The 24,571-nt window shown below is 44.5% G+C and overlaps 1 protein-coding gene across 3 annotated transcripts in view; it reads right to left on the minus strand.

Annotated features, from left to right (window-relative positions):
• Window positions 1–24,571, minus strand: part of TBC1D30 (TBC1 domain family member 30) — a 142,597-nt gene that overhangs the window by 115,973 nt on the left and 2,053 nt on the right. The window lies entirely within an intron of this gene.

A 24,571-nucleotide genomic window follows, 5' to 3' on the forward strand; every position in this document is an offset into this window, starting at 1 on the left:
ATTGGCAGGCCCAAACAGTGCCCCCTGCCCTCCGCCATGGCACAGGTCGCACCACCCTAGTTCATACTTGCCTACTTTTGAAAAAGCATTTCAGGGAGATTGTGAAAGCAGCACCTATGAGCGCGTGTTACAGTGGGCGTATACTGATAAATCTGAGAGACGTGTCCTAAACCTGACTTGCATCCAAATGTAAACCCAGCCCAAAAGCAGTCAGTAAGATCTGTTTGTTGATGAAAACACACTAATACTTTTCAGAAATTCATAGGGATCATTGTGCCTTATAATAACCAATGCAAGGAAAGGACACTAATGATCCCATTTGAATGTATATATATCTCTGTTTTTTTAATATAACAGCTTCATAATGGGGGTAAGGATGAAATGAGGGAGATTGCTAGACTCTTCAGGGAGATTGCTACTATTTCAGGGAGTCTCCCTGACAGTGAGGGAGAGTTGGCAAATATGCCCTAGTTACAGCCCTGCAGCAGAGTTCCACTTTTGTCAGTGAAAAGCAAGAAGCGACAGTTGCAATGAGCCAAAAAATACAAACATTGGGGGTTAAAAACAAAGAATCATTGATTAGCGTTATGGTCACTGGTACCTGGGGGTTGATGTTGATTTCGAGATCCAGATAAAGTAATCAACATATGACTCCATCCAGTAGGTGGCATTAATGTAATATTAGGTCTGTTTTGGGGAAAATATTGAGTTTTTGATACGGTTAAAACAATGGAATGCGACAGGCTACACGTGCATTGTTGGCAAGTGCATCCTTTCATGGCAGCAGTATATCAATTTTTACATTAGCTTCCATGGCACCATAATACTCCTTGCCACGTAGGCAAGGAATCTCTTGAATTAGCTAAACATGGCAGTTTAATGAAGTGGCCAGCTCAGCTTCTAAACACAGCCTGTAAAATGGTAGATACTCATTGGTTGGTACTTTCTCTCTCTCTCCAAGGGGCCTATTCATCATAACTAAAAAAAAAAAAAAAAAAATCAATGGAGGTAAGTAGGTTTAGAACTCGCATGGAGTTCTACCTAATTACCGGAGGAATTCATTATTCCTCCTCTCCATCAGTATCTATTTAGAAAAGCTGTCATTTTTGCTTTTCGGGAAATAGATACCTTTCCCTGCCTGCTCTACCTTACTGTAGCTGTAATCAGTGCTGCACATGCGCCTTTACATTCACAAAATCGGCGCATGCGCAGTACTGACAACAGCTGCGGTAATTCTGTGTCCCCCCCTCCGCGTCCCCCAATTACCTGGCTGCTGCAGCCACGGACCCCGACCTCCTGTCTAAAGAAGAGAAAACAGTAAAGTTAAAAAAAATTATAATATAGGTTTTTTTTTTAAAAAAAACTTTACTGTGTTCTGCCGGGAGAACACAGTCGGAGCAGCAGCCAGAGCCGGAGGAGGGACCAGGGAGCAACAGAGGGAGCCGAGGAGGACCAGCCCAGCTGAAAGCCGGTAAGTATAACCCGCTGTAGTAACACCATCAAATTCCGAAAATACATAATTTTTGGAATTTGATGAATAGCCTAATTTCTACATCCCCATACTAATGAATGGGGAGTGTGTAAATTAAAGCAGGCGGCCTTAACCAGGAGATATCAGTGATATGTGTTAAGTGTGTTAATGAATACTAAAAATTTCGATAATTAAGGAAAATGTCCTTAAAACCGTTATTTTAGTGTGGATGAATAGGCCCCCTAGGCTTGATACTGTAAATCTCCTCTAGCAAGTCAAACATTACGTAATGAAATCAAAACGTGTTATTCAGGGAACAGATCAGAGACATGCTAGAGTTAAAATAAAAAAAAATAGAACAAACCTGTACTCCAATTTCAGTTACAGGCTCATTTTATTAGTATTAGATAGTTGTACCTTAAAGATGAAAAAAAATATATATCCGTGTATATTAACAGGACAAAATAACTAGGGCATACAGTACATAGCTCTCCAGCAGGGGCGTATCTACCCATTGGCCAGGATGGCACTCGCCACGGGCGACGGCCATAAGGGGGGGCGCCGTCTGGCAGTGCCACCAGCAGCCAATAGGTGGACCATCCCGCTAGTACCCCGAGCCCCAAGTGTAGGGCAGACCGCAGTGAGAGAGGTCTGCCCTACACAGTTTACAAACACACAGCCGCCAGTGGAGTCAGACAGACTCCCATTGGCTGCTGCGTCCACAGAGGGAGCCGGCTGGAGCTCACTCGTAAGCTCCGTCTTCCCCCGCAGCGAGAGATGGGAGAGACGTCATTAAGTCTCTCCCATCCCATAGTGCAGAGTGAGAGTGGGCCCGGAGGAGTGGACAGCGGCAGTCGTCAGCAGGAGCAGGGATCAGGTAAATGGCTTTTTTTTTCTGGCACAGCACAGTGGGGGAGTGTGGCTACTAGGGGGCACTGTATAAGGGGTGGCTGCTACTGGGGGCACGTTATGGGGAGGGGGGATGGACGCTACTGGGGGCACGTTATGGGGAGGGGGGATGGACGCTACTGGGGGCACTGCACAGGGGGGGGGGACTACTACTGGGGGCACTGCACAGCGGGGGGGGGGGGGGGGACTACTGGGGGCACCGCACAGGGGGGGCTACTACTGGGGGCATCACACGGGGGGGGCTACTACTGGGGGCACCGCACGGGGGGGGGCTACTACTGGGGGCACCGCACGGGGGGGGGGCTACTACTGGGGGCACCGCACGGGGGGGGGGCTACTACTGGGGGCACCGCACGGGGGGGGGCTACTACTGGGGGCACCGCACAGGGGGGCTACTACTGGGGGAACCGCACAGGGGGGGCTACTACTGGGGGCACCGCACAGGGGGGGCTACTACTGGGGGCACCGCACAGGGGGGGGCTACTACTGGGGGCACCGCACAGGGGGGGCTACTACTGGGGGGCACTGCACAGGGGGGCTACTACTGGGGGGCACTGCACAGGGGGGACTACTACTGGGGGGCACTGCATAGGGGGAGACTACTACTGGGGGGCACTGCATAGGGGGAGACTACTACTGGGGGCGCTGCATAGGGGGCGCCAGTCCATTACCTTTCCAGGGGCGCTCGGATCCCTAGATACACCACTGCTCTCCAGTCACCTTTTGGAAATAGTTTACTTTAGAAAACCTCTATTATCCCAGTTTCTATTAAATACAGGTTTACATAATCATTTTCTTCCTGCCAGGGGATCCCTGACAAAATTTGATCTTCATGCAGGAAACAATAGTGATTACATTAACACATACCTGCCTACCCTCCCGGTTTTCGCGTGAGGCTCCCGATTTTTCGGGTAACCCCCCCGCACCCCCGGAAGGGTAGGCACTTCTCCTGCATTCTGCCCACTTCCTAATGAAGTGGGCAGAATGGGGAGAACTTCCGCGGCAATCGTGGGTCCCTTTGTACAGGGCGGGGCTTAAAGACCCGATTCTTCATGAATCACGTCATTTAGCCCTAACCCTTATTTAAATTAGGGGTGTGCACCGGCCACTTTTCGTGTTTTGTGTTTTGGTTTTGGATCTGGATCTTTCTTCGTGTTTTGGATCTGGATTGGTTTTGCCAAAACCACCCTTCCGTGTTTTGGGTTCTGGGTTTTGTGTTTTGGATCTGTATTTTTTTTTAAAAAAGCATAAAAACAGCTAAAATCACAGAATTTGTAGGTTTTTCTGCTCCTATGCTATTATTAACCTCAATAACCTTAATTTCCACTCATTTCCAGTCTATTCTGAACACCTCACACCTCACAATAGTGTTTTTATGTCCAAAACGTTGCACCGAGGTAGCTGGATGACTATGCTAAGCGACACGAGTGGGCGGCACAAACACGTGACCCATCTAAGCGTGAAACTGCAGTGGCAGACAGGATGGCAGTTTGAAAAACTAGGCCCCAAACTGTACATAATGCAAAGAAAAAAAAGAGGTGCAAGATGGAATTGTCCTTGGGCCCTCCCACCCACCCTTATGTTGTATAAACAGGACATGCACACTTTAACAAACCAATCATTTCAGCGCCAGGGTCTGCCACACAACTGTGGCTGAAATGATTGGTTCGTTTGGGCCCCCACAAAACAAGCTGGCAATTAATGTGTCCCTGCACAAACTGGCTCTATGGAGGCAAGATGTCATCCTCATCCTCCTCATCCACCGATTCCTCACCCTCTTCAGTGTGTACATCCTCATCCTCACAAAGTATTAACTCGTCCCCACTTGAATCCACCACCACAGGTCCCTCTGTACCTTCTGGAGGCTGGTCTCCCTGGAAGAGCTGATAATTCATTTTGATGAACATCATCTTCTCCACATTCTGTGGAAGCAACCTCCTACGCCTTTCGCTGACAAGGTTCCCGGCTGCACTAAACACTCTTTCGGAGTACACACTGGAGGGGGGGCAACTCAGGTAAAATAGAGCCAGTTTGTACAGGGGCCTCCAAATTGCCTCTTTTTCCTGCCAGTACAGGTATGGACTGTCTGCCATGCCTACTTGGATGCTGTCACCGATGTAATCCTCCACCATTCTGTCAATGGTGACAGTATCATATGCAGTGACAGTAGACATGTCAGAAATTGTTGCCAGGTCCTTCAGTCCGGACCAGATGTCCAAACTTGGTCCTGCCTGCCCTTCATCACCGCCAGCGGGTTGCTTAGGATACCTAAGTTTTTTCCTGGCAGCCCCAGTTGCAGGAGAAAATGAAGAAGGAGCCGTTGACGTGTCACGTTCCGCTTCAGCTGACAGTGTGTTCACCAGCAGGTCTTTGCACCTCTGCAGGCTTGTGTCGGCCGGAAAGAGAGACACCACATAGGCTTTAAACCTAGGATCGAGCACGGTGGCCAAAACGTAGTGGTCTGATTTCAACAGATTGACCACCCTGGAATCCTGGCAAAGCGAATGAAGGGCTTCATCCACAAGTCCCACATGCCGAGCGGAATCGCTCCGTCTTAGCTCCTCCTTCACTTTCTCCAGCTGCTTCTGCAAAAGCCTGATGAGGGGAATGACCTGACTCAAGCTGGCAGTGTCTGAACTGACTTCACGTGTGGCAAGTTCGAAGGGCTGGAGAACCTTGCACAACACGGAAATCATTCTCCACTGCGCTTGAGTCAGGTGCATACCCCCTCCTTTGCCTATGTCATAGGTGGATGTATAGGCTTGTATGGCCTTTTGCTGCTCCTCCATCCTCTGAAGCATATAGAGGGTTGAGTTCCACCGCGTCACAACCTCTTGCTTCAGGTGATGGCGGGGCAGGTTCAAGAGTGTTTGCTGGCGCTCCAGTCTTTGGCACGCAGTCGCTGAATGGCGAAAGTGGCCAGAAATTTTTCGGGCCACCCAAAGCGTCTCCTGCACGCCCCTGTCGCTTTTCAGAAAATTCTGCACCACCAAGTTTATTGTGTGAGCAAAACATGGGACGTGCTGGAATTTGCCCAGATGTAATGCCCGCACAATATTGGTGGCGTTGTCAGATATCACAAATCCCCAGGAGAGTCTAAGTGGGGTAAGCCACTGGGCGATGATTTCCCTCAGTTTCTCTAAGAGGTTGTCGGCGGTGTGCCTCTTACTGAAACCGGTGATACACAGCGTAGCCTGCCTTGTAACGAGCTGGCATTTCTGAGATGCTGCTACTGGTGACGCTGCTGCTGTTGCTGCGTAAGGTGATACATCTACCCAGTGGGCTGTCACAGTCATATAGTCCTTAGTCTGCCCTGTTCCACTTGTCCACATGTCCGTGGTTAAGTGGACATTGTGTACAACGGCATTTTTCAGGACACTGAGGACACTTTTTCTGACGTTTCTGTACAGTCTCGGTATCGCCTGCCTAGTGAAGTGGAATCTAGACGGGATTTGGAACCGGGGACACACTACCTCCATCAATTGTCTAAATCCCACTGCACTAATGGCGGATACCGGACGCACGTCTAACACCAACATAGCAGTCAAGGCCTCAGTTATACGTTTTGCTTCAGGATGACTGCTGTCGTACTTCATCCTCCTCGCTAAGGACTGTTGGAGGGTCAATTGTTTAGTAAAAGTAGTGGTGTTCCTACTTCCTCTCTGGGATGATGAACGACTCCCAGCAGCAGCAACAGCAGCAGCGGCAGCAGTAGGCGTAGCAATGCAGGATCCTCCGGAGGAATCCCGGATAGGAGAGTCAGTCATGCCAGTGACATGGCCTGCAGGACTACTTCCGATCCTAACTAAGGAGGAAATTGACGAGGAGGGAGTTGACGGTGTGGTTTGCAGGCGCTTGGATACAACAGGACAACGGGATTTAGGTGTCCCTGGACTGCTTACGGTCTTAGCCAAAGTTTCTGAACTTGACAGTAACTTTTTATGAACGCGCTGCAGGTGCCGTATAAGGGAGGATGTTCCTAGGTGGTTGACGTCCCTACCCCTACTTATTTCACCTTTACATATGGTACATATGGCAAGACAGTTGTTGTCCGGATTTGGATAGAAATATTGCCAGACCAAAGAGGTGGAATGTTTGGTCTTCTGCCCAGGCATGACCGTGATGGGCTTTTTCATCCCACGGACAACAACTGTCTCCCCCGGAGCCTGATTTAAACAAACCACATCACCATCAGAATCCTCCTCGCCAACTTCCTCCTCAGCGCCAGCTACACCAGTATCCTCATCCTGTTGTACTTCAACAGTGACATCTTCAATTTGCATATCAGCAAGTGGACTGTGGGTGCTCCTTTCAGCACTTGCAGGGGGCGTGCAAATGGTGGAAAGAGCCACCTCTTCCCGTCCAGTGCTGGGAAGGTCAGGCATCGCAACCACCACCACACTTGGACTCTCCTTGGGGATTTGTGATATCTTCTTAGAAAGCACAGTTCTTCGCTGTGCTTTTGCCAGCTTAACTCTTTTGATTTTTTTAGTGGGAGGAGGGCTTCCATCGTCATGTGAAGCTGAACCACTAGTCATGAACATACTAGGGATCGACCTTAGCCGTTCCTTGCCACTCCGTGTCGTAAATGGCATATTGGCAAGTTTACGTTTCTCTTCAGCTGATTTAAATGTCTTTTTCAAGGTCATTTTCCTGAACTTTGCCATTTGGGATTGTATGTGCCCTCTACTATGACATTGGGCATCGGCCTTGGCAGACGACGTTGATGGCATGTTATCGTCTATGTCATGACTAGTGGCAGCAGCTTCAGCACTAGGAGGAAGTGGTTCTTGATCTTTCTCTATTTTATTTTTATCGGAGAAAGTTTGGTCCTCCATTTATGTTATATCGATTTGATATATACGTGCGGCTAAACACAGAAAATAATTTTTTTTTGGGATTGGACTGGAGTGTACTTTGTGGGTTACAGCACCCTTTAACGGTCAAGCCAGCCGGCCCTTTACTTATGACACAGGCGCACGCTTGGCACTACTTTGTTGATGCACGTGCGGCTACTGCGCACACAATTCACAAACACAGAAAATAATTTTTTTTTGGTTTGGACTGGAGTGTACTTTCGGGGGTTACAGCACCCTTTAACGGTCAAGCCAGCCGGCCCTTTACTTATGACACAGGCGCACGCTTGGCACTACTTTGTTGATGCACGTGCGGCTACTGCGCACACAATTCACAAACACAGAAAATATATTATTTTTTTAGCACTTGGGGGGAGCACCCCTGATGGACAGAGCACCCCCTGGACAACACTACAGCACTCCTTTAGGACTGGGACACTGCACAGGACTTTGGAGTGGACACAGCCCCTATGGAGAACTGACTGCACAACACAGTCCAGCCAGCCCCTATGGACTTTGAAGTAGTGGACACAGCCCCTATTAACAACAGCAGCACAGCACAACACAGCCAGCCCCTATGGACTTTGAAGTAGTGGACAACAGCAGCACTACACTACACTACACTACACTACACTACACAGCCCTAACTCCCACCCTCCCTCTTCACTGTCCACAGCCGAGTGAGAAAATGGCGCCGACGCGGGTACCTTATATAGGATCCAAAACCCGCGAGACTCGGAAGGCGGGATGATGACGTTTTGCCTCGATTTCAGATCCGAGTCAGGCGGGAAAAGTCGAGCCTGACTCGGATCGGACTCGGATCGGGGGGGCTCGGGGGGGTTCGGATTTCAGAAATCCGAACCCGCTCACCCCTAATTTAAATATGCGCCAATCGCGGCAATTTGCCGCGGAGGGGGCGGGGCTTAATGCCGTGAATCGTTTGGCCCTGTCCCCGTCGGGACCCAGCTGCTTCTCCTCCCCGGGTTCTCCCGGGGAGGACATTTAAAAGGTAGGCAAGTATGCATTAACAATGAATCGTTATGACACATGGGGGTTGCAGTCTCCATGATAACTCTTTCCCAGTGTGTCTAATTAGCAACTGGCTGTCTACCTCACAGCAACCACAAGCAGTGCCTTGTGATTGGTGTGGAAAAGGTCCTTGTCTGATGCAAATCCTACACCGATGGCATTAATAGATTTAAATTAAATTTAGAGTTAAACCTGCTCAATACTAGTTCTATTTAGAGTCAGAAAAGTATATATTTGGGAATCCCGGCAGTAACCGCCTGCGTTATGGAGGATATTATGGATATTAGTTACTAAGGATATTCTGATGAGGAGTCTGTAATTTGAGGGCATTTGTCAATAAGGAGTTCTGCTAAATATGGTGGAACAACCACATTGGGCACCAAAACCTTTCCATTGTGACAGCAGTCGAAAAATGGCCGTTAATCTCCTCTATCATGAAATGTAGGGCACCACAGTACACACATTGCATCCCCATAAGACCCAAAGAGTAGTATTGTGGCGAATAGGTCATGTCCAATCAGGGGAGTAGCAAGGGTGGCTCCAGTGGAGCACCTGCTCCAGGCGCCTGCTCTGGCTAGGGCACTGGAGATCAGCCATTCCGAGGAAGGGCAGAGCACCTGCTGAGCTGAGCATAGAACACAGATCAGTGCTTCCAGAAAAAGGGCATTGTGTGGACGATGCGGAGCTTGTGGCTTCGCCCAGACCATGCCCCAGCAAGGACGCACTGATCTCTGTATAAGGCACAATGTGAATAAGGGGCACTACTATGGCATAATGTGAACCATGGATATTACTGTGGCATAATATGAAATGTGGGGATTAATGTTTAGCATAATGTGAAAAAATAGCCCAAACTGTGGCATGACGCAAATTAATGGGTACTAATGTGGGAATAACGTGCATTGTGGCCATTATTTTGTAACAATGTGAATAAGGGGCACTACTGTGGCGTAACATGAATAAAAGACACTACTGTGTGGAGTAATGTGAATTGTGGGCACTACTGTGTGGTTTATTTTTAATTGGTGGAATTACTTTAGTGGGTTGGAATATATCTAGCCCTCCATGTCCCAGTTTGATACTGCCCATAATGTTTATTTTTATTTCCCTTAAATTTGCCCCTACATGCTGGACACGTCCCATACCTGGCACACTTGGGGGGTGGGGCGCAGTAGCACACACATGCTCCGGGCGCCATGGCTAAACACTACACCCCTGTGTCCAATGCAAGCAGCGTATCAGTTGAACTTGTTATATGTAGTTTAAGATCTTTGAACTGCGCTCTCTGGTCGACCTGTAAGGGTCTCACCATGTCTACATCCCCGAGGCAGACTTCTAGGCATGTTTGGTGTAAACAATGCGAGGTGAAGTGAATAATATAAAAAACAGAAAACATTTTCCAGAGCACAATGGTGATGCATTGTAAACGGCAGGCGGACATTTTGCCCCCTAACTCCGAAACAAAACCACCAATTACAGCACCAGTATTTTTTTGCAAATCTACGGACCAAGACCTTTCATTTGGTATATGATGTGCGCTGCTCGGAAAAACGTCATAATAGAGATAGGTCACTCATACAAGTCGTCCTACTGCTATTAATAAATAGATTTTATGGAGGCTGAATAAAAGACAATCTGCTCCTAAAAAAAATATAATGGAGTATTTCGGTTACTTTTATATAAAAAATAAATGGAAAAATTATCAAAACCTACAAGTCAAAATGCACTATGGCAGTGATTCTCAAACTCGGTCCTCAGGACCCCACAGAGGTCGCTTTTTCCAGCAGGTGTACAGATGTATTCATTACTCACTGACATTTAAAAAGTTCCACAGGTGGAGCTAATTATCTCTATTGTGATTCTGTGAGGAGACCTGGAAAACATGCACCGTTTGGGGTCCTGAGGATAGAGTTTGAAAACCTGTGCACTATGGCATTAATCTTACTCAATTCACATACTTTTTGCTAAGGTTTATTTTTATTTATGCTGTCTTACAAATTATTTTAGTGTCAGTTTTGGATTCGGCCACTCAATGTCATAGTTAGTGACCATAGTGAAGTTCTAGAAAACCAAGCAACTGTTTTGGGTTTGCTCAGAGCACATTTAGATCTGCCTCTAACCCATACTTGCCTACTTTTGAAAAAGCATTTCAGGGAGATTGTGAAAACAACACCTATCAGCGTCCGTCAAAGTGGGTCTGTACCGCTACATCTGGGGGGCGTGTCATAAAATTGAATTACATGCAAATGTAAACGAGCCCAAAAGCAGTTAGCAAGATCTATTCGTTGATGAAAACACACTGATACTTTTCAGTAAATGCATGTAGCCATAGGGATCATTGTGCCTTATATCCAATGCAGGGAAATTATACTAATGATCCCATTTTAATGTATATATCTCTGTTTATTTTGTAATATCAGCTTCATAATGGGAGTAAGGTGAAATCGGGGAGATTGTTAGACTCTTCAGGGAGATTACTACTATTTCAGGGAGTCTCCCTCACAATGAGGGAGAGTTGACAAGTATGCTCTAACCTTGGTGTCCATACTTCTGACTAATCAAAGTATCTCTGCTATTATAGATTAAATCTCACATAGTAGAAAGATATATTGAGCATTTCTATTAAAAATAATCTATGCATGTTAATGTACTTTGCTGTGACCCTAGATGCCATAGGTACTAATACTTCATTTAAAAAAAAGAGAGAGACAGAATTTGGCTTCCTCTCAAATTTTAAAATAAACTACTCTAAATCTATAGCGGTTAACCTTACGGTTGCCATCACGGTGGTAGAAGGTCTAAGGGCTCCTTTTTCTTTTCTCCCGGCACCCCTAGAGTATTAAATACTTGGGGATCATGTTACACAGAGATGTGTCACGGCTATACTCCCATAACTTCCTGCCCCTCCTTACAAGGATTCGAGGTGAGCTCCATGACTGGAGTCAGGGTACGTTCTCGTGGTTGGCTAAAGCAAGTATAATTAAAATGAACATATTTCCTAGAGTACTTTACTTGCTGCAGAACCTCCCAATGCACGTGTGTAGGAACAGGTTTCTTTCTTAGCATTCATCTTCTGGTGTGGGAATTTGATTTGGGGTGGGCGATGACCTAACTTCTGTGCTCTTCCAATGTAGACATTTAGGTGGTTTTCAGCTGCCCCACTTCCTTACTTATTATGAAGTGTCTACCAGTAGAGTTCTATAGTGGTCTAGGCCGAAGTCAGACAGACAGTGAGTGATCATTTAGAATCAAGGGCAACCTGTTTGGCTCGGGTTGGCGGTATGGCTACCTATCCTCCCTTCTGTTGCTCATCCTACTGAAGGCCTGACCCTGGCTCTCAGGAGATCATTACGAAATGGGCCCTGTAGCTCTTCATGGCTCTCTCTTTTGACTCCTCTCATTCAAAATGCCTTCCTCTTCTTGCCTCTGGATGCAGGTGGTTCGTGTCGACCATCTGGTGTTCTATTCTGGAGTGCACTCCTTTAGCCATGTTTGAGCAACTTGGGACCTTCCCGTCTCCAACATCTGGAGATACCTCCCACTTAACTTCCCATCAGTGGCAGCTCCAAAGCTGGGGCTGTAGCTTAGTCCAAAATACAAATAGGACAGCCACACCAAATATCACCGGCCGGGACTCACTAGCCTGGAGACGGCACTGCTTCCTATCCAGCAAATCAAGGCTTCTCAAAGACCCCTACCCTTCTCAAATCACTCTGCCAATTCCAGGCTCGCCCTCAACACACTCTCCATGGGTTACAAACTCCTCATAGAAGATACTTTCTCCACATTACAGAGCTTCACGGCTGACAGAGATCTAAGCATCTAACTAGATCCTAAAGATTAGGACAAGATCTTTCAGACCATGCTCAGATAGCTATTCAGTGGTGGAGACTCAGTTTAAGGTCCTTGCCTGCTGGTACAGATGCCGTTCAGTGCAAAACGTTCCCTGGGATCGCAGCCACTTGTTGGAGATGTGCCTCAGCTGTTGGCTCCCTGTTTCATATCTGACGGGATTGTGCTGCACTACAACCCTTTTGGAATTCGATCACATCTTTGTCTGGAGAAATTATAGGCCATGGGGTTAGTTGGAACCTGTATTCTGGTTCCTCATTAAGATTACTGTGTTGTCCTATAAAGTCACTTTTGAAATATCCAAAGAGTGGAGCCAAAGCGGTCATTCCAGTTCACTGGGGATCTACGGCTCCCCCCACCATAGCATTATGGTTGTCCAGACTGGAGTTTTACATGACCATGGACGACCTAATGATGTCTGGAGCTACTAAATGTAGGGAGTTTAGTGATATGTGGGGACAGTGGCTCTTGTTTATAGAGTCTCCCTCCTACTTTGATAACATCCACAGTAGTAGATAATCCGCTCAGCAGCCGAATTACTTGCCCTAACTCCTTCTCAGATGGTCCCCTTCTTTCCCTCTTTTTGTTCCAAGTCTCTTTGTTGCACTATTTTTCCTTCATATTTACTTCTATAATCACTATTTACCCTGATAATTGGTGCCTATGCTGAATTGTGCCTTGTTCTCATAATTGTGGTATGTCTCTCTATATATACTATTATGATATAGATCAGTGTTGGCTAACCTTGACACTCCAGCTGTTGTGGAATATCCCAGCATGCCCTGCCACAGTTTTAGCATGCCCTAATAGCAAAACTGTAGCAGTACATGCTGGGTTATGTAGTTCCATAACAGCTGGAGTGTCAAGGTTAGCCAACACTGATATAGATTGTACCTTGTTTTCTATGTCAATTACTTTGGTGATCTTAATAAAAACTTATTGAAAGAACAAAAATAAAAAAGGCAATGAGAAATAGATTTTCAATAAGCCCTGCTACTTTGAGTTTCAAGAACAAAAGTAATAAAACATATCAATCCTAGCTAGAGCCCTTTGTGTGCCACAGCAGTAAGATTTATGCCTGTTGTACACTATGCTGGCTCCTGGTCCCTCTAGATATCCTACTATTACACACTTAGGGAGAGGGAGAGAGAGGATAGTTAAAGTACCAACCAATCAGCTCCTGTCATTTTTCAAACTCAGACTGTAAGATGGCAGTTAGGAGCCGATTGGTTGGTATTTTACCCATAAAATATTTCTATCATTGAAAAACATGCCCACAATTACCTAAAGCCAAGCCTACTTTCTTTTATGTCCTTTTCATGGTCCTCAAATTGAGACAGTTTCACAAACAATTGGCAGGTCAAAAAGGGAAATTTTCTCCAGGACAAACGAAAGTACACAAAATGTTGGGGCCTCCTAAATTTGTGTGGAATCATTGGAAAATGATAATTTCTTTGAACAAGGCAAATAATCGCCATATTAAATTCACTGAAACAACAAACTCTTATACAACATACATTCTAATTTCCCTAGAGGGAACTTTACATTGAGCTGTAAATATTTCAGATTATGGCACACTGACATATTGAAGCATTGTGCAAAAATCATACAAATTCCATTTTCAGTGCATTTATCCGCCTCTGCATAAGATAAGCTAGTGGTGTTAGAGGATGCGCTAGTAAACAATCATAAATTATCGAGTCCCATGATTTACTACTGGAAGGGAAGATCAAATATAAATAACAAAAACCTTTCTACCTTCCCCAGCACACACTATGGCTTTGATTACCGGTGTCTTCATGGCCCTGACCCTCACTGCAAGATGGCATAAAGCATGGCACTGAGCCAGTGGCTTAAGTTCATCTCAGGTGCCCGGAGGAAAGTTATAATTTGGTGCCCCCCCTAAAAAAATAAGGGAAAATAAATACGGTGCATATCTATCTATTACATATGCACAAAAACACTAATATAAAATAGCCTTAAGTGGGTGAATATATTGTGGGCAATGGAGGAGGTGCCCCTTCAGTGCTGGTGCCCAGCAGCAGGCGCCTCCATTGTCTCCCAGAGTTCTGCCCCTGCACTGAGCAGCATATGGGGCATGATGATGTGAATTACGTTGCCACACCACCTGCTCCTCATACGTGGATCTATAATAAGTTGGTATGCAGCTTACTGCAAAAGCAACCAAAGAGTTTAAGGCTAAAAAGTAGAATGTTATGCAATGGCCAAGTCAATCCCCTGACCTGAATCCGATTGAGCATGCATTTCACTTGATGAAGATAAAACTGAAGGGAAAATGCCCCAAGAACAAGCAGGAACTGAAGACATTTGCAGTAGAGGCCTGGCAGAGCATCACCAGGGATGAAACCCAGCGTCTGGTGATGTCTATGCGTTCCAGACTTCAGGCTGTAATTGCCTGCAAAGGATTTGCAACAAAGTATTAAAAAGTGAAAGTTAGATTTAGGATTGTTTAGTTTGTCCCATTACTTTTGGGCCCTTTAAAAAGTGGGAGGCACATATAGAAACCATTGTAATACTACACCGTTCACCTGATTTAGATGTAATTACCCTAAAATTAAATATGAAAGTCTGCAGTTAAAGCACATCTTGTTTGTTTCATTTCAAAGCCATTGTGGTGGTGAATAGAGGCCAAAATATGAAAATTCTGTCAATGTCCCAATATTTATGCACCTGACTATATGTATATAAGCATATAAAAATATATATATATTTATTAACCACTATTACGGCATAGCCACCGCTAAATAGATTTTTGCTGGGCACATACTCCTAGAGAACATAAACCTTATGCCCAGGGGAAGACCTTCGGGAGACAATGGAGGCGCCTGCACAACATATTCACCCCACATAGGGCTGTAACTATGTGCCCGGAGTATACCGTCACAGTCCGCCCAATACATGGCACCCCTTCCTGATGCCTGAGAAGCCACCATACACTAGTGGAGAACTCCATGTCAGACCATGAGCTGCTACCTTCATCTATCTATGGCCTGTCTTCAAGTGAATTGCTACATTACAGCGTCAGCGGCTGTGAAAGGGGGTGGGCACCAAATTATAACTTGCCTTCGGGTGTCTGGGATGAATTTACGCCACTGCTTATGCCAACTGTAATAGGGCAGGATGGAATCATGGTGGGAGCACCTCCACATTGCTAGTCTCCCATCTATATTTCCACCAGCCAGGTTAATATCAGGGGATTCCACATCGGTTTCTCCCGATTGCGTGCTAACCAGCACTAGGCTTTCAGCTTTTTATAGATAAATTATATTTGAAAAGGCAAGTGGATGAAGGTGTTGTGAAACAGATATTTACAATTAAAGATACATTTTACATAAATAGCACATAGCACTATTATCCACAAAATATATCAGTAAATAGACTGTCAACATTTAAAATAATATTGTTGCTATGAACCCTAGGTCATGACACCTTCATCCATTAAAAAAAAAAAAAAGTAAGTTTTCAAAAAATTGTTACACAACACCTTCATACACTCGCCTCTTTATTTGCTTTAAAAAAAAAAAGTGATCGGGAACATTCAAATGGAGTCTGCTTGGTCGACATTCGTGTAGACTATTGGTAAAGGTGTATGCACAAACAATCATTGGATCTGTCGTCCGATCCATCGGCCCAGCGTATACCCCACATTACTCTCTCCCTACTTACTTTGTACAAATAGTATCACAATTTACTTTTAGTATCTATCAACAGTTGAGGTACTGTAATCATTCTGTAAACATCATAAGGTATACAGGAGAGCCAGGGGCAAATTACATAAATAAAACTTAAAAAAAAAAAAATATATTAGTTTCTAAATTCATATTCCCAATGTTTCTGTTCACTTTTCCTGTGGACCTGGTCCCTTCGCTGCTTAGGCATTTCAAGGGACAGGCTGACAGAACATCACCTCGAGCACTGTAACCCGGAAGGGCACAGCCAGCTACCTTTGTGCCTGCGCAGGCCCACAGCACACTGCCACCCACATGCAGGCCTGCCTAAGCCTGCCCCACTGCCTGAAACTAGCTCTCCTGGCTCAGGCAGGAGCATGTATTGGAAATAGCTGACTGCATTCGCTGCCTCCTTACTGGCTATAGTCACTTCTCCCCTCTAACCTTCAGACCCCCAATCACTTAGCCAGACACTATGGGGAGAAATCGATTATTTTCTCATGGCCGATCACTTGTCTAAAGTGACGGGCGATATTCAATTGTTTTTGCCAGCAGGTGAGAGTTAGTGGGTGCCTATTACTTATCACACATCTTTAGAAAGGTACTACGGGCAGCGCAAAACAATTGGATTTCCCCCTATATCCTCCTAAGATCCAAGTCCACATTAACTTTGTTGGGAGAGGGATTTAGCAATCTGGAAAAGGGTTATGAGACATATACAGGGGCATATGAGGGCTCTGGGGCTGATACATTGAAAGTATTGTACCGAGATATGTTAATTTGTGGCAAGAGAGGACCAAAGGAAATTTTCGCCCTGGGCGAACCGGCCCTGTTTAGAGTCCACTTGCAGGAGTCAAAGTAGTAGGATTTATATGTGAAGATGCACACAGAGAAATTATAATACTCCTGCTTAAATATTCCAGTGCCTTTTTATATGATGCTCCTTCTCTTTAACCTCATAACTGGCTAATATTTTTCCACAAATCATCCAGAAATTCTATTTATTTATTTTTTATTTAAGTTAAAAACATAATTTTAAAACCATATTTAATATAATAGATGAAACAAAAAACATATAGGGGGTGTCCAGTACACCCATAGCATCTATATGCCCCATTATAACATTACCCCCACCACACCCAGATGTAAAAAAAAAAAAACAAAACACAGCAGCAGCATTACCCCCATCCCCCAGTGTCAGTAGACTAGCAGTGTTATCCCCCACCTCCTAGTCCCCATCTGTAGCCACTGAAGCATTACTCCAGCCAACCTCTTGTCCTATAGTAATGGTAACTCTACCCCCTTGTATAAATCACCTTCATTAGTCCCCATGAGAATGACACCACCTCCCCTTCCTAATACAGAGTGCAGTGGGTCACATGGGGCACTAATCATCAAGTCTGGCAGATGATCCTTGCACTCAGAGTGCGATTGGCATGACTGGCCTTGGGCCATCTTTGGGTGTGTGTTTGGTGCTTGGTTCAACTTGCAGATACAAAGGGGACTTCAAATCCTTGAAATCTCAATTGAAGGAGGAAGCTTAAAAGATTATATTTTATGTACAGCGATTAATTTTAGAACTTGGTCATTCTGCATATAACTACTACACTACAAGTACTTTTCTCGTGCATTTGTTTTTACCTTTTTAAGATCCTCTACTTGCTTGGGATCTTAAGCGGCCCACACGGTGCAATTTTTTGCATGATATTTGCAAATTAGGTCAATCGTAACAACCAATCGTGTACATCGTGCGCGGTATTTGTACGATTACAATGACGATGCGTGTCCCTGCAGTCGTGAATCTGCATCGTTGATCTTATGGAAAAACGGTGATATTATGCCCTATCGTGTACGATGTGACACACATGGGGCTCTATTTACTACAATCCGCATATTGAATGCGGATTGTAGTGTGATATTACCGAGTTAATTCGCATTGCGAATTCAGGCAATATCACAGGGATTTACTGTAAATCCCTTGCAGGGACAGAGCTTGTGATAAAGCTCTGTCCCTGCGGATCCCATCCGCACTCTAGTCGCGGTATTTTTGGAAAAAATACGGCGACTAAGAGCCCGCGCATGCGCCGACCCACCGTCGCTGCTAACCCCCACCGACGCTAAGCCCCGCCCCCCGCGATCGCGGACCCCCCACGACCCCCCCCTCCCTTCATTACACTTACCTGCATCCTCCTGGCCTCCGGTGATCTTCTCCAGGCTTCCCGATCAGGTGATCTCCCATACTGCACTGGGACCAGATCACCTGATGACCGGGCCGCAGTGCACTATGGGAGACCAGCTGACCGGAGAGGAGCCATCACCGGAGGCCCGATAACCGGTCCCTGGATTCAGGCAAGTAAAAAAAAAAGTTTCAATTTTTTTTTTTTTTTTTTTTTTACAGCAATCAGCTTGCGGTCTGTTTAGACCACATAGCTGGTACCGGCTCACGCCTCTGCTCTCCCCGTTAGAGCAGAGTGGGAGCCCGGTAACCGGGGGAGACCCTGGATAACGCCACCTCCAGGTGGCGTTATTATCAAAGGGCTTCCCCCGGTATTTTTTTACAATTTATTTTTAGTAACTCTGGTCGGATCACATTTCCCATTACAATTATGGGAAATGCGATCTGCTTTACTAAAAATAAGTGATACTAGGGGTTGGAGTAGAATTTTACTAATTCTACTCCAATTGCCCTGTAATAACTACAGGTGAAACTAAAATAATGTGAAAAGGGTGTGAAAACACCCTTTTTCACTTTATTTTAGTAAAAATAATGTTAATAAATAGAGCCCATGGTATGTTGTTTTGCGTGATGTACGAGGTCTTGCAAAATCCCTGGCCACTCCCCCCCCTCCATATTGTGAGAGACAACGCATCAGTATCATATGATTGTATGTACAATCATACACCATGTGACCAAATCGTATAGAGAATTTCAAGGGAAGAATCTCAAGGGAAATCGTACAACACATCTTAATGTTAGGAAATCGCACCACGTATGCCGGCTTTACAGGAGGGACAGCAGATATTATGTACAGTTTTGGAATAGTGGAATGTGATTATATTAGCTATAGATATATAGCCCTGAACCTTCCAACTGGTATAGCCACAGGGGTGCCATGCACCAGCACAAACAGCGGATGTTTCGTCAGACATAACAGTAAATTTTGTACTGCTTGGATTTAAAATTCTGCAGTCTGTCCTAGCTGTAGAGTCAGCTATTGCTAGTTAAAGATCTACCAGTGAAAGAGTAGACATTTTGCTTGGAGATGTGAACATAAATTAAGTTAACACCCTTTTGTGATTTTTTTTTTTTTCCCCCACATAAATCCACAGGTTAACTATTAGTAAAATGTACAGAAAAGCCAAACCATATATGCAATCGCTTGGGAACTGAAGGAAATACAAAATAAAACTTGTGATTATTTTACAATCTATGCCCAACTCAAATTTAACAGCACTCCTATGAAAAACACATATCAGGGTGAGAAGAAAGTGCTGCAGTAATTACAGCTGCCTCTTGTCACCATTCTGCAGTGTTTTTCCCTTAAAGAGATTGATAGAAGCTCAACGCCACCCAGACACCTCTGTCCACAAGCCAATAGACATTCCTAACATGCATTGTGAGATGACCATCAGTCATCCCATTGGGTGGTGGTGTCACCAGTAAAACGCAGACCTTAAGGTGCCCACACACATAGCGATATTTTAACTGATCTGGCCGATTCCGATGCATTGGAACGGCAGATCGTGTAAAATATGCCGAAATCTTAAGGAAATCGTGAGTCCCCACTCACCATCACGATGCGATGCGCATCACCGCTGGTCGCACATCGCATCTTCAGATCTGCGGTGCTGTAGGGCAGATCTGAAAATCTAGGAGACGATGCACTGTGAAAGTCTGACTGCAGGAGAGATCGTTTGAAGATTGGACACCAAATTGTGTGCATATCGTTTGCAGATCGTGTGCAGAGCTGTCGGGGAGAATTACAAGGGAAATCGTACACATCGGCTGATCGTGTGCAGATCGCCATGTGTGTGTGCACCTTTAGGTAATAAACAACTGCAATCTTACGATCTGCGGACTTGATTTTTCAATGCTGCTGAACATCTGAGTAATCGCAAGCAACAGACTTCTATTAGCATATATGTGAAACCTATATAACATCCTCTGGTTAAAAATGAAGTTTAACACAGATATGGAAGCACAAAACAGCAACCTAGCTTTGTATCTCACCTTTGCTAGGGACCCTGTATTTCTACAACAGAACCTGTGCAACACTGTTATCCTTTGTATTCAGTATTACTAACTAATGCCCATATGCTCTTGTGATGAAATCCCAGAAACCATGAACAATAATAGATTTGCATTTTTAGCCTCACGTTACCCATTTTTGGATTCCAATTGCAGAAAGGAGGTTATAAATCACATGGTTATTGCCTCATACCTCTAGGATTTTTTTATATACATGTAAATGGATTTGACACTGGTGTCTCCACTTGCATTGTATGTCATAGGTTGCTTCTTGTTCTAATTTTTGCATTTTCCACATGAGAAAGTCTGCAATGAGCTACAAAACCCGTATCTAATGTGTTTTATAGGCATCTAAGGGGAAAAAAGACTAGTGTGTATGGTGCATTAAGTGTGCTCAGTGGCAATGGCAACCTATTTCTACAAGAAAGGAAAGACGCACAATGAGGACAGCACTTTACTGCACAGCCCTAGGACTGTATAATCTAGGCAATGTTATAGTGCTATGCAAGCAGACGCATTCAGTATTGGTGAACATCACAACGTATTTTAAAGTAATGACTTTCCAAGCATAAAATTGCACAAGCACTGCCCTATTTCACATCATTTACTCCCTGACAATCCTATCTGTACACAGAGTCACATAGTAAGATTGAATATACAGGTCCATCAAGTCCATTTCACTATTCCCTACATTTCACTTGTCACACAAAGCTATTAAAGCACAAGTTACAGTAGCAGCAAATAAAAAAGTTACTACATTAAAACAATTTAGCGAATAGTTAATATACAGACATATTATAGTGCAGGTAACATAGATACAATTTAAGTTCTGAAAGAAATATTGCTTCTCCTACAGATCCAATAACATAGTTTTACAGATATATTGTATTATGGTTACATTTTTGCAAAGGCATTATTTCTGAGAGGTATTTTAAAAGCTGCATCACCACCTAGTACAGAGGTTCCCAAACTCCACAATTACAGTCCAGGTTTTAAGGCTATCCATGCTCGAGTCCAGATGGTAAAATCAAATTGACTGTGGTACTAACTAAGGGCCTTATTCACTACCAATCGCAACTGCGAAAGCAATAGCGATTACGCACACAGTTCAATTGTGATAGTATGCTAATCCATTGTAATCGCTATGCCACCGCAGCAAAAAATAAGGACGCTCACTTACACACATCCGTAATGTTTAGCAAGACTGCGAAACCATTGGTACAATCGAGTATCATCGCAGCCTCCCGCACACTCAGACCTTACTCAGAAATTGCTAACTGCAGCACATGCTATGAGTCCTCAAGTTGCGTAAGGCATCGCAGTGGATATTTTATGCACGCCCCTGCAACAGCGTTTAAACGCACTGGCACGCCTGCATTTCACCGACCACCCACAAACGGTACTTCCTGACAATCACTCTGGGATGGGTCTGCATAGTAAGTGTGATCGAGGTCCCGATTGCAGTGGCCGGTTCGCACACTGTGATGCATGTGCAGTGCGCAACAATCGCCCCATTGTGTGCATATTACCAGTTGTGATCCAATCTGAATCAGTCCCTAAGTCACCTGTGCTCAAGCATGTATATCCTTAAAACATGGACTGCAATAGTAGAGTTTGGAAACTTCTGACCTAGTGTATACATATAACTAAAGCTGGGTACACACTGGGCGATATATCAGCAATCCAACGGCCAATATATCGCAAGTACGTCGGCGGATGTGTATCCCCACTATGCCTGTGAATTACGTCGTTCAGACATTTCGCATCTGCTCTGCAGCACAGCAGATGGCCGATATATCTGCAGATACATTGGTGCATCAGCTGTATGTACACTTGCTGCGGGAAGCACCGGTGACTGATAGCTCGACTGGGCGAGCAATTTCAAATGTCCGCCCAGTTGTGATGTGAGGGAACATACAAAGTGGCCGATTGGTAAGTCTGTATAGCTTACCTGATCGGCCGCTGTTTCAGCTGATCCGTCAGCATAGTGTGTACTAAGTTTAATTTAGTAATTTCCCAGATGAAACCTCAGGGATTGCTCTGTGCAATAAATGATTCTTCTCGCAGCCCCAGCTGAAAATCAGAGCAACGTGAAGCTGTAATGGAAAGGGTTAGTGGAGTGTGTGCAAAAAAATTAATAAGGTTTTGAAAATAAGAGATTGTGGCTTCTGATTTGACCTTCTGCTCATAGCCTTCATCTGCTGAGATTTTAAATTGGTGAGGGATACTGCTAGGGCAATCTCTAAAATAATAAAATGTGTGTATTAGGTGGTAGGTAGTACATAGTTAAAGAGTAAAGCTGGGTACATACCTATACAATCCTCAGTCCGATTACCAGATATTGGGTAATCGGACTGATGATTGTATAGGTGTGTATGCAGTACCATTAGCCGTTTAACGGCTTATAACATTCTTGCAAAGGTTGGATTTGGGAGGTCGCATCCTGTATGCCCAGTGGCAAACGCAGGATTTCTAGAGGGGGGTTTCCAAATGCTTGATTTTAGAGTGAGTGTGGCCAGTCCATGAAGAGGACATAATTAGCACTTAACCAGCTTTAATATGCATCATACAAAGTATATTGTGTGTCATAATTCCAGCATATACAGGACTAGTGATCACAGTAAGACATTAAATGCGGCAGTAGGGCCACCCTGCCTGAGCTGAATGTTTTTATTTTAGATGTGGTCGCCATTCCAGAGTATTAGAGCAAGTCCGGGAGTCTGAGAGAGCAGCAGAATAACCTAGCACTGCCCTGGACATATACATGTACATATTGGGCTATAAAGCAGCATATCCCTAACCGTGAATGTTATCCAGATCTCCTAGGTGGTGCACAGGTTATTTATTACTGACTGATGCATGTTAAAAGATCCACAGGTGGTGCTAATAATTTTATTTGTGATACTGTGAAGAACATGCTGTACTAGTAAAATTCTATTACATTACTATTTCTATTGTGGTCATGGTGTGGGCTGGGGAGGGGGGTTTCGAGGCAGATGGAAACCCCCCCTGCATTTGCCTATGGTGCCGTTTAATATTTCTTGGTCCAACCTTATTGAAGACCGTGCACAGTGTGTACAGGGCTGCAGACAGACGAGAGCGCATCACGCCGGGGACAGACTTCTTAGCTGATCAGGAACATATAACCTGATCATCATCGGATCGAAAGTGTGTGTAAAGGCATTATTTGACATTAATATATAGAACAAAAGCTGTGTATTATGGAGCTTTATATCATACTTTAAACAACTGTGTCCTCTGCAGCAGGTTGCTATGTGTAGAAGGTGTTTTTATTCTCTCTTTTTTTTTTTTTTATATTTATGCCGAGTTTGAATGAGGGCTTGTAAGTACATCTTTGTAGAAATGCACTGTGTGGATTGGTTACTGCATACACAGGGGAATGGTCATTTACATTTAAGTCCCAGTAACTATGAGGAGTGCAAATGCATATTTTTTTTTATTTATTTTTTTACCAGTATGGTAACACTTTAGGGGGGAGATTTATCAAATCTTGGAGAGAGAAAGTACCAACAAATCATCTCCTGTCATTTTTCAAGCATTTGATACAGCTCCCTGCAGATGTGGGAGGAGCTTTAGCTGTCTGCAGTGAAGATTTGGAGTCAACTTAATAATGAATATATTTTAACGCTACAGGTCATTTTCAACATTGAGGTTCAGTGGTCCATTAAATACTCCTTGTGTTATGCTCATTTCTTTTGCACCTGCTAAATTAGTTAAATACACAGAGACAAATCTTATCAAAGTTGCGCGCAGATGGCTTCCTGCTAGCTATGGATGGAGTAGTACAAGATGGCATTTGTCCAAGATTGCACTTGTGGAAGCTTTTATCCCTACCAATTTTAATTAACACAATTACATTTCTGGTGCAATGAGCATTCAGTGGGCTTTATTTACATAGCAGCAGCTACACGGCGAGTTGCAGATGAAAATGTAATATGGTACCCACAGTCCGTGTAAAGCCCAGCGGGCTTTATACAGACTGTGGGTGCTGTTTCACATTTTAACCTGCAACTCATCAGGAAGCAGCTGCTTACAAAAGCCAATGCTTCGTAAATAAAGCCTAGTATGTCATGTATAGTCAATGCTCAGAGATGCACTAATGTCAATACTTCAGTAAGAATAAAAGGTAGCTTAAGCTGGCCATACGCAAAACCAACTTTCATCCAACCATCAAATAGTTGGTTGGTTGGAATGGAAATCTGGTAATGTATGTGAGCAAATTACAATCAATAATTTGCTCAAAAACAGGTAAACAGGCAAAACTGGTCGTTCATACAAGGTCGTTAAATCGGTCTGATTTTAACAACATCTCTCAACAACAGTTTTTAGCCATTTTCTGGGTTTGGGAACAAATGGCCGATTGTCATTTGCTCCCATACATTACCAGATTTTCATTTCACCCAACTAGTTGGGTGAAAGTTGGTCTAGTGTATGACCAGCTTAAGGTTCTTAGAAGTTCCTATGTATTAGTTTTGCAAAACCTAAAACATTAATA

The sequence above is a fragment of the Taudactylus pleione genome, unplaced genomic scaffold (genome assembly GCF_031769625.1).
Source record: "Taudactylus pleione unplaced genomic scaffold, aTauple2 ptg000075l, whole genome shotgun sequence".
NCBI classification, from domain to species: Eukaryota; Metazoa; Chordata; class Amphibia; order Anura; family Myobatrachidae; genus Taudactylus; species Taudactylus pleione.